General features: G+C 42.5%; 1 protein-coding gene across 2 annotated transcripts in view; it reads right to left on the bottom strand.

Moving 5' to 3' along the window:
* The window catches only part of LOC133562929 (prickle-like protein 1), a 120,056-nt gene that overhangs the window by 36,916 nt on the left and 68,297 nt on the right, over nucleotides 1-14,843 (bottom strand). The window contains exon 1 of one of the 2 annotated variants that reach the window (XM_061916764.1): nucleotides 14,208-14,404. The exons of the other annotated variant lie outside the window; for it this stretch is intronic. The gene's annotated coding sequence lies outside the window, so the exon portion shown is untranslated. Of the gene's footprint in view, nucleotides 1-14,207; nucleotides 14,405-14,843 lie in introns of those variants that run through there. 2 annotated transcript variants of the gene reach the window in all.

Raw genomic sequence — 14,843 nt, 5'->3', positions numbered from 1 at the left:
ATTAACATTAGATCTGGCCAACCGGTATTATACAGCGGCAGTGCCGCTGTAACACCGCATTCACCGCTAATACTTCCCGGGAGACTCCTGAAGTTCAGTGCCCCTCCCGAAAATCTCCCGGGCCAACCCTTCTCCCAAATTTCTCCCGATTTCCACTTGGACAACAATATTGGGGGCGTGCCTTAAAGGCACTGCCTTTAGCGTCCTCTACAACCTGTCGTCACGTCCGCTTTTCCTCCATACAAACTGCGTGCCGGCACAGCCAGGTAATATATGCAGCTTTTACACACACTTAATTGAATGCCACGCATACTTGGTCAACAGCCATACAAGTCACACTGAGGGTGGCCGTATAAACAACTTTAACACTGTTACAAATATGCGCCACACTGTGAACCCACGCCAAACAAGAATGACAGACACATCCGCACTGAACACAACATACAGAACAAATACCCGAACCCCTTGCAGCACTAACTCTTCTGGGACGCTACAATATACACACCCCATCCCCCCAACCCCGCCCACCTCATTGTTATTTTATTTTCAAATTCATTAGCCTGTGAAAACGTTAATGTTGATATTTACCTCATAGGGCTGCAAATGGAAAAGAGGCATTAATTATTTTTTAATTTTTATTTTATTTAATGTACCAATGATGTTTTTTCGTTCGTTTTTTGATGGTTGCTTTTGCATGATTAAGTTATGTAAGCGTTGCTTGTTCCATATTCAGTGTTAAAGCAAATCAGTGTAGCAAACTGAGCAATAATTAAGGTTTTATTCATGCACTCTCTCTTGCTACTTCAAGGCTTCAATGTTTGATTCATTGTTGTTATTTTATTTTCAAATGTATTATTAGCCTGTGGAAAAAGTTTATTTTTGATATGTACCTCAGAAGGCTGCAAATAGAAAAGAGGCATACGATTTTTATTTAAATTTTGTTTGATATGCCATTGATATTTTTAAATTGTTATTATTATTATTATTATTATTATTATTTTAAACTAGATGTTCCATGTCACTATAAAGTTTTATAAGCCTTGCTTGTTCAATATTCAACGCAAAACTTGTTTGGGTCCCTATTAATAATTTGTTCAACCTCGGCCCACGGCTTTGTTCAGTTTTATATTTTGGCCCACTCTGTATTTGAGTTTGACACCCCTGATCTACAGATACAAAGAATTGCTATTGCGGCATCTAGTGGACACATTTAAAAAAGCAGTTTATTTCATTCAAGAATTTCGGCTCATATTTATACTTAGGGAACTCATCCTGCGGGCCGGATAAAACCTGTTCGCGGGCAGTACGTTGGACACCCCTGGTTTAGACACTTTGAATGTGACAAGCATAGCTGTGTGTCCTTCAGTGTGTAAAAAGAAGTGACCCGGCTTGATCAGTTGAACCGGCGGTCTGTGTCAACACTGGCCTGACACCCGGACAAGGCCACCATATGCGGAATGTCAGTGAGGCCGGTTTCTCTCCCTTCATCACTCTTTCCGCCCGGGACTGTTTGTTTTCCAACCTGCCGCCGGCAAACCGTCTGATCCGCCCTGTCGTCCCGCGGGTGGACACCGCCTTGGCAGACAGGTGAGGCTGGAGAGAGGGCCGGACCACCAGAGCGACGACGTCACAGAGGGTGGGGGGCAACCCAGCGCAGGGGTGGCCTCGCGCTCCGTTTTTGCAAGCACGGGTCAGCTGAGGGGCTGACAAACGCGGACTGATCAGTAACAGACACGTTCAATTTCTTTGGTTATGTTGACATTGGAAAGAGTTTAGGGATGAGTTAGTATTGACAAACGTTTGCAAGCATTTTAGTGGGAAAACACACGAGTAAGTTGTGTTGTCCATCCATCCGTTTACTACCGCTTATTCCCTTGGGGTCGCTGGAGCCTATCTCAGCTACACCCTGGACAAGTCGCCTAAGTTAGGATGGGCCTAAGTTGTGTTGTCCCGATACCAAATTTATTTTGATACTTTTCAGTACATTTCGATACTTTTCGTAATAAAGGGGACCACAAAAAATCTTAGGGTACATTAAACATAGGTTTCTTATTGAAAGAGTGTCCCTAAATAAAACAGTGAACATACTACACAACTTGTCTTTTAGAAGTAAGTAAGCGAACAAAGACTCAAAATTGAGCTGTTGACCTATGCAGTAACATATTGTGTCATTTATCATTGTATTATTTTTGTCAAAATGATGAGGGACAAACTGTAAAGATTCATTATTACTCTACTTGTTCATTTACTGTTAATATCTGGTTATTTTCTGTTTCAACACGTTCTATTTACACATCTGTTAAAATGTAATAATCACTTATTCTTCTGCTGTTGGATATTTTACATTAGTTTTGGATGATACCACAAATTTAGGTATCAATCTGATTTCGAGTAGTTATAGGATCATACATTGGTCATATTCAAAGTCCTCATGTTTAATTTTCATGAGGGAACTCTCTTGAAGGAATCAATAAAGTACTATCTATCGATCAATCTGTCTGTCGGTCGGTCTGTCGGTCTGTCGGTCAGTCGGTCTGTCGGTCTGTCGGTCTGTCGGTCTGTCGGTCTGTCGGTCTGTCGGTCAGTCGGTCTCTCTGTCAGTCGGTCTGTCGGTCTGTCGGTCAGTCGGTCTGTCTGTCAGTCGGTCTGTCGGTCAGTCGGTCTGTCGGTCTGTCGGTCTGTCGGTCTGTCGGTCTGTCGGTCTGTCGGTCAGTCGGTCAGTCGGTCTGTCGGTCAGTCGGTCTGTCGGTCTGTCGGTCTGTCGGTCTGTCGGTCGGTCTGTCGGTCGGTCTGTCTGTCTGTCTGTCTGTCTCTCTGTCGGTCTGTCGGTCGGTCGGTCGGTCTTTCGGTCGGTCCATCCAGGGATGTATTTCCTCAGTTTATAAACGTAGTATAAATTTAAAAAAAGTGAAAGAAAATGTTGTGATGCCAGGTAATATTGATGTAATCAGACATACGGTATTATTATGGTGTGTGTATAAGGACCCCCAAATGGCACCTATTAGGAGACTTAATATCTGGAGTTTTGTTTCACAATATTATACAAAACAAATTTTTGCTTACTTTCTGGTACCTGCTGATGTGTATTTGGAATCTGCATAAGTCCTCAAAATATGCGCGCGTCCGCCTTTGTAGTGGCTAAACTCCTTCTTGTCATGATCTGTGGTCTGGATTAAGTTTTTTTATTTTCAATCTAAGACTCCCTTCGGTTCCTGTTTTTTGTGCACCCTTGTTTGTTTTAGTTACCATGGTTACTTATTATTTCCACCTGCCTCTGATTAGTGTTCACCCGCTCACCTGCTGCCTGAGCACTAATCAGAGGCATTATTTAAACCTGCCTTGCCCTCCAGTGAGTGCTGGAGTATTGTTTGCTGTATGCTGTGGACTGCCTTTTTTTTGGAAACTGAGAGCTATTCCCTGGATCCTGACTCCTGTCCCTGTTTGCTGTTTCCTGGTTTCTGGTTTGCGTTTTCCTTGCCTTTTATTTTAACATTAATACCATGCTTTCATTTTCCAAGCCTGTCATCTCTGCATCTTGGGGTTCGTCACCACCGCTTCGTGACACTTCTTTTTCTCCATCTTCTTGTTATGAGACATTGATCCTCCGCTGTTGCCATTTGTACTATAAAGTAGTGTAAAGTTCTTACTTACATCTGTCAGTAGACTCGCTAAGGAAGTTTTAAAAAACTACCAGTGTAGTGAGTTTACATTATTCACCCAAGGAACTTTAGTTATTAGAGTTTTGTTTGGAAGTTTTTTCACGGGACACATTTCCGGCGTTGTTGTTGCACTAGTGAGCCACGGATGAGAAGATGCCGCACCGTTATTGATTGAAAAAAAGTCTGAATGTCATTAAAAAAGTTAGCGCCATATTTTGACACTTCTTTAACCCGTCCTTGCACGCTACACCGCTACAACAAAGAAGACGCTGTCCACACGTAAATAAGACCGCCCACAAAATGACGCATCCGGAAGGGACTGTCAGAAAGCGGCTTGAAGATGATCTGTAAAACATCGTCTATGCAACACTTTGACCAAAGAACCACCATACCAAAGACTATAAAAATGGGAGCCATTACCTCCCTGCTTGGCACTCAGGATCAAGGGTTAGAATTGGGGGTTGAATCACCAAAAATGATTCCTGGGCGCAGCCACAACTGCTGCTCACTGCTCCCCTCACCTCGCCCACTTCCCAGGGGGTGATCAAGGGTGATGCAGAGAATAATTTCGCCACAGCTTGTGTGTGTGTGGCAATCATTGGTACTTTACCTTTTAACTAAAGATGTCCGATAATGGCTTTTTTGCCGATATCCGATATTGTCCACCTCTTAATAACCGATTCTGATATCAACCGATACCGATATATACAGTCGTGGAATTAACACATTATTATGCCTAATTTTGTTGTGATGCCAACATGGCACTGCCATATTTATTATTGAAGTCACAAAGTGCATTATTTCTTTTAACATGCCTCAAAACAGCAGCTTGGAATTTGGGACATGCTCTCCCTGATAGAGCATGAGGAGGTTGAGGGGGGCGAGTTTTGGGTAGGGGGTGGCAGGGGGTGTATATTGTAGCGTCCTGAAAGAGTTAGTGCTACAAGGGGTTCTGGGTATTTGTTCCAGTGTGTTTATGTTGTGTTAAGGTGCAGATGTTCTGCCGAAATGTGTTTGTCATTCTTGTTTGGTGTGGGTTCACATTATGGCGCATATTTGGAACAGTGTTAAAGTTGTTTATTCAGCCACCCTCAGTGTGACCTGTAAGGCTGTTGTGTGTGTGAAAAGCCGTAGATATTTAGTAAATTGGCTGGCACTCAAAGGCAGTGCCTTTAAGGTTTAATGACGCTCTGTATTTCTCCCTACGTCCGTGTACACAGCGGAGTTTTAAAAAGTCATGAATTTAACTTTTTAAAAATGATACCAATTACTTTGAAACCGATACTTTCCGATATTACATTTTAAAGTATATAATATAGGCAGCCAGATATTATTGGAAATCTCTACTTCAAGGTACTCAAAGCGCTTTGACGCTATTTCTACATTCAGCCATTCACACACACATTCACACACTGATGGCGGGGGTTGCCATGCAAGGACCTAACCACGACCCGTCAGGAGCAAGGGGGAAGTGTCTTGCTCAAGTACACAACGGACGACACGGGGTTTGTAGAAGGCGGGGATCGAACCAGGAACCCTCAGGTTGCTGGCACGGCCATTCTCCCAACCAGCGTCACACCTTCCCCGTCTTAGTTTGATTCAGGACGACAAATGAAGTATTACATTCAACAATATGGCGATAATAACAATAACCATGATCACTTCATTGTCTGATTGTGGTGGTCCGCTCCCTGTAGAATCAGTGTCAGAACTTTTTCGGCATCGCCGGCAGTAAGTCGGACCCGTTTCCAGTGAGGGTTGGACTCCGCCAAGGCTGCCCTTTGTCACTGATTCTGTTCATAACTTTTTATGGACAGAATTTCTAGGCGCAGTCAAGGCGTTGAGGGGATCCAGTTGGGTGGCTGCTGGATTAGGTCTCTGCTTTTTCCAGATGATGTGGTCCTGATGGCTTCATCTGGCCAGGATCTTCAGCTCTCACTGGATTGGTCCGCAGCCGACTGTGAAGCGACTGGGATGAGAATCAGCACCTCCAAGTTTGAGTCCACGGTTCTCGCCCGCAAAAGGGTGGAGTCCCATCTGCGGGTTGGGGAGGAGACCCTGCCCCAAGTGGAGGAGTTCAAGTACCTCGGAGTCTTGTTCACAAGTGAGGGAAGAGTGGATCGTGAGATCGACAGGCGGATCGGTAATGTGGGCGCTGTATCGATCCGTTGTGGTGAAGAAGGAGCTGAGCCGGAAGGCAAAGCTCTCCATTTAGCATTCGATCTACATTCCCATCTTCACCTATGGTCATGAGCTTTGGGTTATGACTGAAAGGACAAGATTACGGGTACAAGCGGCAGGTATGAGTTTTCTCCGCCGGGTGGTGGGTCTCTCCCTTAGAGACAGGGTGAGAAGGAGGGAGGAGCTCAAATTAAAACCAGCTCCTACATATCGAGAGGACCCAGATGAGGTGGTTCGGGCATCTGGTCAGGATGCCACCCGAACGCCTCCCTAGGAAGGTGTTTGGGCACGTCGGACTAGTAGAAGGCCACGGGGAAGACCCAGGACACGTTGGGAAGACTATGCCTCCCGGCTGGCCTGGGAACACCTCGAGATCCCCCGGGAAGAGCTGGACGAAGAGGCTGGGGAGAGGGGATTCTGGGCTCCCCTGCTTAGGCTGCTGCCCCCGTGACCTGACCTCAGATAAGCGGAAGAAGTTGGATGAATGGATGGCTGGATGATGACTTCATTTGTTTAAATTCCTCCTTGCTGCTACATCTACTAGTGAAACGTACGATGAATAACTTGACAGTGTCGTGTTGTCCTTCAAAGGGCAGCATGTTTGCGTGTTGTGCCTCGTAAATGCCGAGTGCACACAACAGACCATGAGGTGATTGCGTGTCCAGTTGTGGCCGTTTCTCAAAGACTAATGGACTCTAGCTGAGATCAAAAAGGAGTCCGGCCAGTGTCCAGCAGCCTTGACTACAACCACCCCCCATATGGTTGAAAAGGGCACCTGGGGCCGCGGAGAGGGACAGCTGACCAAACCAGACACACTGAGCCTTTGAACACAGACATGATGGTCAAAGAGGACGCACACCCGAAGACTCACCACCAGGCCAATACACGCATCGTTGTTTAGAGCGACTTTTTGTCAGATAGTAGCAGTAGTATGACACACATCTTCTTGGCGTGTTTAGATAAAAAAACTAGCCTGACTCTGATCTGTGACTGACATTCCACACCTTAGGTATTGGTCTAGTTTAGAGATTCTCAAGCCGTGGTACGGTTACCACTAGTGGTACGCCAAATAATCAATTAAGTAATTGGTGCTTTATTATTAAATATTCAAACTAGGGTTGAATATTTAAAGGAATATACAGAAATCAGCACTTCCAAGTCCAAGTCCATGGCTCTCGCCCGGAAAAGGGTGAAGTGCCATCTGGGGGGAGGGAGAAGATATTGCCCCAAGTGGAGGAGTTCAAGTCTTGTTCACGAGTGAGGGAAGAGGGGATTGTGAGGTCGACAGGTGGATCGGTGCGGCGTCTTCAGTATTGCGGACGCCGTATCGGTCCGTTGTGGTGAAGAAGGAGCTGGTGCTAACTTTTTTTATAGTCAATGGTCAGGATGGGGCTGCTCCACATCGAGAGGAGCCAGATGAGGTGGTTCGGGCATCTGGTCAAGATGTCACCCGAACGCCTCCCTAGGGAAGTGTTTAGGGCACGTTCAACCGGTAAGAGGCCACGGGGAAGACCCAGGACATGTTGGGAAGACTATGTCTCCCAGCTGGCCTGGGAACGCCTCGGGATCCCCCGGGAGGAGCTGGACGAAGTGGTTGGGGAGAGGGAAGTCTGGGCTACCCTGTTTAGGCTGCTGCCCCCACGACCCAACCTCAGATAAGCGGAAGAAAATGGATGGATGGATGGATGGACTAGGGTTGTATGATATACCGGTACTAATATAGTATCATGGTACTAATGAATCAAAAACGGTACTATACTCTGTTTAAAAAGTGCCAATTCTTGGGCATGACGCTGCGTCGTCTTGCCGTGATATTGCTGGTTTTACAAGCAGGGGAGCATGTTCACAGAGTACTTAGAAGCAGACACAGTGTGTAGACAGAAAAGGGAGAACAGACCCATTTTGGTTTAAAAACTAAAGATAAAGGTGAAGTTATAACACTGAAACGCCCTCAGGAAGAGCTGCTTTAAGACGGTACCGGGCCGCGGCTTGATTGGTACCAGTTTGCAGAGGAATTTTTTATTAATTTATTTTTATTTTTATTTTATTTTTTAATTTTATTTAATCAATATAAAAAACAAAAGATACACTTACCAACCCAAAAAACCTCCCTTTTTCATGACAAAAAAAATTAAATAATATATAAATACATTATATATTATTTAGCTACAAGAAAGGTTGGGGACCACTGCTCTAAGACATGGCTAGCAAGCTAGCAGCTAACATCCATTCGCAGTGTTTTAACTACTTATAAATCACTAATCCTGGCCTTCATAGTGACAAATAAAGTAAGTTTCTTACAAGTATTATTATCACTGCTAAACATGCTTCACTACACACCATAGGAGGATACAATAGCTCACAGGCGTCACAATGTAAACAAATGCCATGGGTGGATCTACACCTGACATCCACTGTAATGATACCAAGTACAAGAGTGTATTTAGTCGATACTACTATGATTACATCTATATTTTTTAGCATCAAAAAATCTTTTTACCTTTTTAAAAAAAATATATTATGTTTATAAACTCAGGAAATATGTCCATGGACACATGAGGTCTTTGAATATGACCAATGTATGATCCTGTAACTACTTGGTATCTGATCGATACCTAAATTTGTGGTATCATCCAAAACTAATGTAAAGTATCAAACAACAGAAGAATAAATGATTATTACATTCTAACAGAAGTGTAGATAGAAGATCTTAAAAGAGAAAGTAACAAGATATTAACAGTCATTATTGTGGCACTTGATGAATACTTAGGCTCACTACACTACTGTATTTAAATGTTGTCATTATGGTGGTACTTAATAAGTACTTAGGTCTACTACTCTACTGTATTTTAATGTTGTCCTTATGGTGATACTTAATGAATACTTAGGTCTACTACACTACTATATTTTAATATTGTCATTATGGTGGTACTTAATGAATACTTAGGTCTACTACACTACTGTATTTTAATGTTGTCATTATGGTGGTACTTAATGAATCCTTAGGTCTACTACACTACTGTATTTTAATGTTGTCATTATGGTGGTACTTAATGAATACTTAAGTGTACTACACTACTGTATTTTAATGTTGTCATTATGGTGGTACTTAATGAATACTTAGGTCCACTACACTACTGTATTTTAATGTTGTCATTATGGTGGTACTTAATAAATACTTAGGTCTACTACACTACTGTATTTTAATGTTGTCATTATGGTGGTACCTAATGAATACTTAGGTCTACTACACTACTGTATTTTAATGTTGTCATTATGGTGGTACTTGATGAATACTTAGGCTCACTACACTACTGTATTTAAATGTTGTCATTATGGGGGTACTTAATGAATACTTAGGTACACTACACTACTGTATTTTAATGTTGTCATTATGATGGTGCTTAATGAGTACTTAGGTCTACTACACTACTGTATTTTAATGTTGTCATTATGATGGTACTTAATGAGTACTTAGGTCTACTACATTACTGTATTTTAATGTTGTCATTATGGTGGTACTTGATGAATACTTAGGCTCACTACACTACTGTATTTAAATGTTGTCATTATGGGGGTACTTAATGAATACTTAGGTACACTACACTACTGTATTTTAATGTTGTCATTATGATGGTGCTTAATGAGTACTTAGGTCTACTACACTACTGTATTTTAATGTTGTCATTATGATGGTACTTAATGAGTACTTAGGTCTACTACACTACTGTATTTTAATGTTGTCATTATGGGGGTACTTAATGAATACTTAGGTCTACTACACTACTGTATTTTAAAGTTGTCATTATGATGGTACTTAATGAGTACTTCGGTCTACTACACTACTGTATTTTAAAGTTGTCATTATGATGGTACTTAATGAGTACTTAGGTATACTACACTACTGTATTTTAATGTTGTCCTTATGGTGGTACTTAATGAATACTTAGGTCTACTACACTACTGTATTTTAATGTTGTCATTATGGTGGTACTTAATGAATACTTGGGTCTACTACACTACTGTATTTTAATGTTGTCATTATGCTGGTACTTAATGAATACTTAAGTCTACTACACTACTGTATTCTAATGTTGTCATTATGCTGGTACATAATGAATTCTTTGTTTGGCTTTTCCTTCGTTTATAATCACTTCCTGTCCTGGTGCTCTTGTTTTGTCAGCGTTTCCTGTTTGTTCTGTGTTTTGCAGCACTTTTACTTTATGTTCCATGTCCTGTCAGCACACCTGTTCCTTGTTTAATTGGTTCCATTTAGTTCCACCATTCTTCCTTTCGAGACTGATGCCTCGTGTGCTGTTTTGGTTCCACGCGTCCTCGCAAGTAATACATCTTGTTTTACTCGCATTCCGCCTGCCTTTCTCTGCATCCTTGGGGTTACGCCGAAGCAACGCTCCCCTGTTCGCGATAATGGGGGGGCCACTTTGCTACTTTTTACTTTATTTTATTAGATCTTAAATTTCCTAGGAACCTATTGTAGGTCAACATACAGTACAGGCCAAAAGTTTGGACACACCTTCTAATTCAATGTGTTTTCTTTATTTTGATGACTATTTACATTGTAGATTGTCACTGAAGGCATCAAAACTATGAATGAACACATGTGGAGTTATGTACTTAACAAAAAATGGTGAAATAACTGAAAACATGTTTTGTATTCTAGTTTCTTCAGAATAGCCACCCTTTGCTCTGATTACTGTTTTGCACACTCTTGGCATTCTCTCGATGAGGTTCAAGCACACCTGTGAAGTGAAAACCATTTAGGGGACTACCTCTTGAAGCTCATCGAGAGAATGCCGAGAGTGTGCAAAGCAGTAATCAGAGCAATCAATCAAAGGTTACTTATAAAGACCCTTAATCACAAATGTCTCAAAGGGCTGCACAAGCCTCAAACGACATCCTTGACTCAAGGGTGAACATGGGGAAGTTTTTAGCACTACTGTGAATCTTGTCTGATTCCAATTAATGCAAGTCATTCGAATCAGGTAATACAACAACTTATATTATTTTCTTCATGAAAGAAAATAATCTATATGTGTTAAACATGCTTGTATTTTGTACACCTTTGACATGTGAACAATAATGCCCCCCCCCCCAAAAATATATATATGTATAAATATATCTGTGTATGTGTATATATATGTATATACGTGTGTGTGTGTGTATATATTTTGATTGAATGATTGAAACTTGTAATAGTAGATTGCACAGTTCAGTACATATTCCGTACAATTGACCACTAAATGGTAACACCCAAATAAGTTTTTCAACTTGTTTAAATCGGGGTCCATATGAATTAATTCATGGTAAAAAAAATTCATGTGTGGAGATATATACATATATATATATATATATATATATATATATATATATCTATTGTATATGTGTGTGTGTATATATATGTATTGGTGTGTGTGTGTGTATATATATATATATATATGTGTGTATTTATGTATGTGTGGATGTATATGTATATAAATTATATATTCACACACACATATCACACACATATATGCACGTGTGTGTGTATATATATATATATATATATTATGTATGTATATATAAATAAATGAGTTGTACTTGTATAGCGCTTTTCTACCTTCAAGGTACTCAAAGCGCTTTGACACTACTTCCACATTTACCCATTCACACACTGATGGAGGGAGCTGCCATGCAAGGAGCTAACCAGCATCCATCAGGAGCAAGGGTGAAGTGTCTTGCTCAGGACACAACGGACGTGACGAGGTTGGTACTAGGTGGGGATTGAACCAGGGACCCTCGGGTTGCACACAGCCACTCTTCCACTGTGCCACGCCGTCCCAATATATATATGTGTGTGTATATATATATATATATATATTATATATATATATATATATATATATAATATATATATATATATATATATATATATATATATATATATGTGTATATATACATATATATTAAGTATGTATATATACTGTGTGTGAGTGGATCTCTATGTATCTATCAAGAGGTAGTCACCTGAACTGGTTTTCACTTCACAGGTGTGCTTGAAGCTCATGGAGAGAATGCCAAAAGTGTGCAAGGCAGTAATCAGAGCAAAGGGTGGCTATTTTGAAGAAACTAAAATATAAAACATGTTTTGAGTTACTTCACCTGTTTTTGTTTAGTGCATAACTCCACATGTGTTCATTCATAGTTTTGATGCCTTCCGTCATGAAAATAAAGAAAACGTATTAAATGAGAAGGCGTGTCCAAACTGGCCTGTACTGTATGTTAAGTAGTTTAACATATTTTAAAAGAATAAAAACCTCCAGTTGAAAAAACCCCATAATTTTTAGCATTCGTGTGATATGTAACCTTTAAACGTTTTCTCTTATTTCACTTGTTTAGTTTTCAGTGAAATGTTGCGATACAAGATGCGGGTCAGCAGTTTGGAAGCGCCCCACTTTACTGTTTCAAGTTGGAACAAAATGTCAAGTCAAGCACCTTTGCTTTATGACATCTTCCATTAATCACCCAACAATGGCGCCTTTGTCGAGGAGTCCGCTGGTGGCTTGTACCATCAAGAGCTTGTTTATCTCACTTTTCGTCTTTTTTTTTTTGTGGTGTCTTATCTCATACGTGTCACTTAAAGCCCACAAAGCCAGATAACCTGTCCTGGAAGAGAAGAAAGGCAATCCCTTGTCTTTCGCTCGCGTCCATTGACTTGCAAATCCCTCCAAAAAAACCTGCAAAAAATGCGCCCTTGGTTGGGAGTCGGCTAAGGGCAGGCAGGTTCAGACCAAGACTCCGGCCGGGCTCTACAAGAAGATGTTTAGTCTGGACAAGGTTGTTTGGTACAGAAGCAAACCTAAATCGCAGGAATGTCAACTTTCAGCCAAGGACTGCAAATTGCAATCCAGGATGTTCATGGCCTCGTGTTCGTCAGAGCTCCCTTCTTTTCTTATACAAGCAACATCTGCTCACATGCTAATTGTTCCATTGGTTTCCATACAGCTCATTTCCTCTGAGTTTTGCCTCCAGTGCTCCCTTGAATGACAGAAGCACTGAGCCAGCTAACTTGGCCATGCTTAGCTTGACTTGCCAACTCACTGACTCATCACTTGTGTTGCCTTTTAAATGTCCGGCCCCCTGCTCTGTGAACAAGGGGCCTATGTTTTGTGACATTAGTCCTAAACTCCCTCCTTCTCACCTCAGACCATAACCGACCGCCCCCCCCCCCCCCCCCCCCCCTGCCACTCCTGTACCTTCTGAACCGCCACCCTCCACCCACACTAGCCAGACCCCTGCAGTCCTGGATGTTAACCTCCCCTCAGCTCTTTTGTGAAGGTGCTTGTTAACATGGCTTTGGAAGCTCCGGGCCTGCATATCTGACTGAGGGCAAAGGAGACCCCTTTGATTGAAGTTAAGGGAAATACACATTTGATGCTGCTCGAACGCAGCCTAGAAAACCCCACAAGATATTTGTAATGCACTGACTCTAATGAGTTATGCTTCCCAGAAGCTATTTTAGAACAAACAAGCCTCTCTCTGATCTGCAGTCACCTCTCCCCTGCATCACGTGTTGTTATTTACGACTTTGTGGCACTCACAGGACCTATTACTATGGATCGCCAATAAATTAGGCTGCCCTTGGCATTTTCAAAAGTATTCAGCAGCACTCTTAAACCATGGAGTCCTGTGATGTCCAGACACCGGAGCGTAGGCCGTGACAAACTTCAGGGAGGCTGCACAGGAAAAATAAGCAGCTTCTGGTCTGAATCACTGTCTAGGCTGCGATGATGGACGCGCACACAAGCCCGACACAGAGCTCTCAGTCAGTTTAGTCCGGCCCGAAGTGTTTAACTTGGCTGCTGCCAGCTCAGCAATGCAGGCTCCGCATGACGCTGAAAACACAATTTTTTTCGTTCGCCGGACTAATCCATTTTCGCGTTTGACAAGATAGTTTTAGAAAAGTATGCTAGCACTTCAAGGCCCTGTCAAAAGTTGCCCGGCAGGGAAAACATTGCAAACCTGTTTAGATTTAAAAACAGTTGAAATGAGGGCAACTCAACCAGAGAACCAGGCAGGAGTTTACTTCTTTTTTGTTTGGTCTGACCCTTTTTGTGGTGAGAGGGTTGTTTTTCTTCCACCAAATGGATAGTGGTGACAACCCTGACTTAGATCTACCCGGGTGGGACCACCAGGGTGTGCATGCAGACACACAGGCTGCCATCACTTGGCATCCTGGCAAATCCAGTTTGGACTAAAATCTCTGGAACCCTCCAAAGGGAAACCAGGACCTGCTAGTGTGTGTCCTTCAACGACACTTTTCCTGTCACTGAGAAAACTCTTAAGATTACATCCCCTTGTCATTCTTACCTCAGTCTGGGCCAACTCTCCTGAGGCAAGCAGGAAAAGAGATTTTATCAGCGGTCTGTCCTCGTTTCCTCTGCAACTGGTACTACGCATGATCCTCAGCGCTCTTATTCCGGGGTGGGAGTAGCATCAGTCAGCTGTCTCCACTGGACCGACATCACGTCACGAGATTGGGAGTGTTTGGGAGATGTGTGTACATGCAGGAGTGCAAACCAGATGGTTCTCCCAAACTCTTGTCTCCCTCACTTACCTAAAGCCACCGCCCCCCTTAACCTCAGCCCGGCCCCCTTAACCTCAGAGCAGCCAGTCACAGCAGGGTAATGCAGTGGCGGTAAGGAATCTGCCCCTCCTCTGACACTTCAAACACTGGATCCTGTGAGAAGAACCGATAGAAGTTTATCTCTGAATGGAAGCGGGTCTCTTAGGGCAAACACTCTTTAGGCCAATGGTCCCCAAGAGACGGCTCGCAGGCCAAATCCAACCATTTATATTTATTTATACCGTGTCTGCTCAGGACGATTCTGGCCCTATTCATGCCGTATTGGAATTGGTACTTGGGCACTGGTTCCGGCCCCGGCCCCTGAGCTTGTGCTGTGTTACCCCAATTCCCCTGACATGGTTTGTTATTTCCATGAATAA

This window comes from Nerophis ophidion, linkage group LG12, assembly GCF_033978795.1.
Source record: "Nerophis ophidion isolate RoL-2023_Sa linkage group LG12, RoL_Noph_v1.0, whole genome shotgun sequence".
NCBI classification, from domain to species: domain Eukaryota; kingdom Metazoa; phylum Chordata; class Actinopteri; order Syngnathiformes; family Syngnathidae; genus Nerophis; species Nerophis ophidion.
This window is presented reverse-complemented; position numbering and strand designations above follow the sequence as displayed.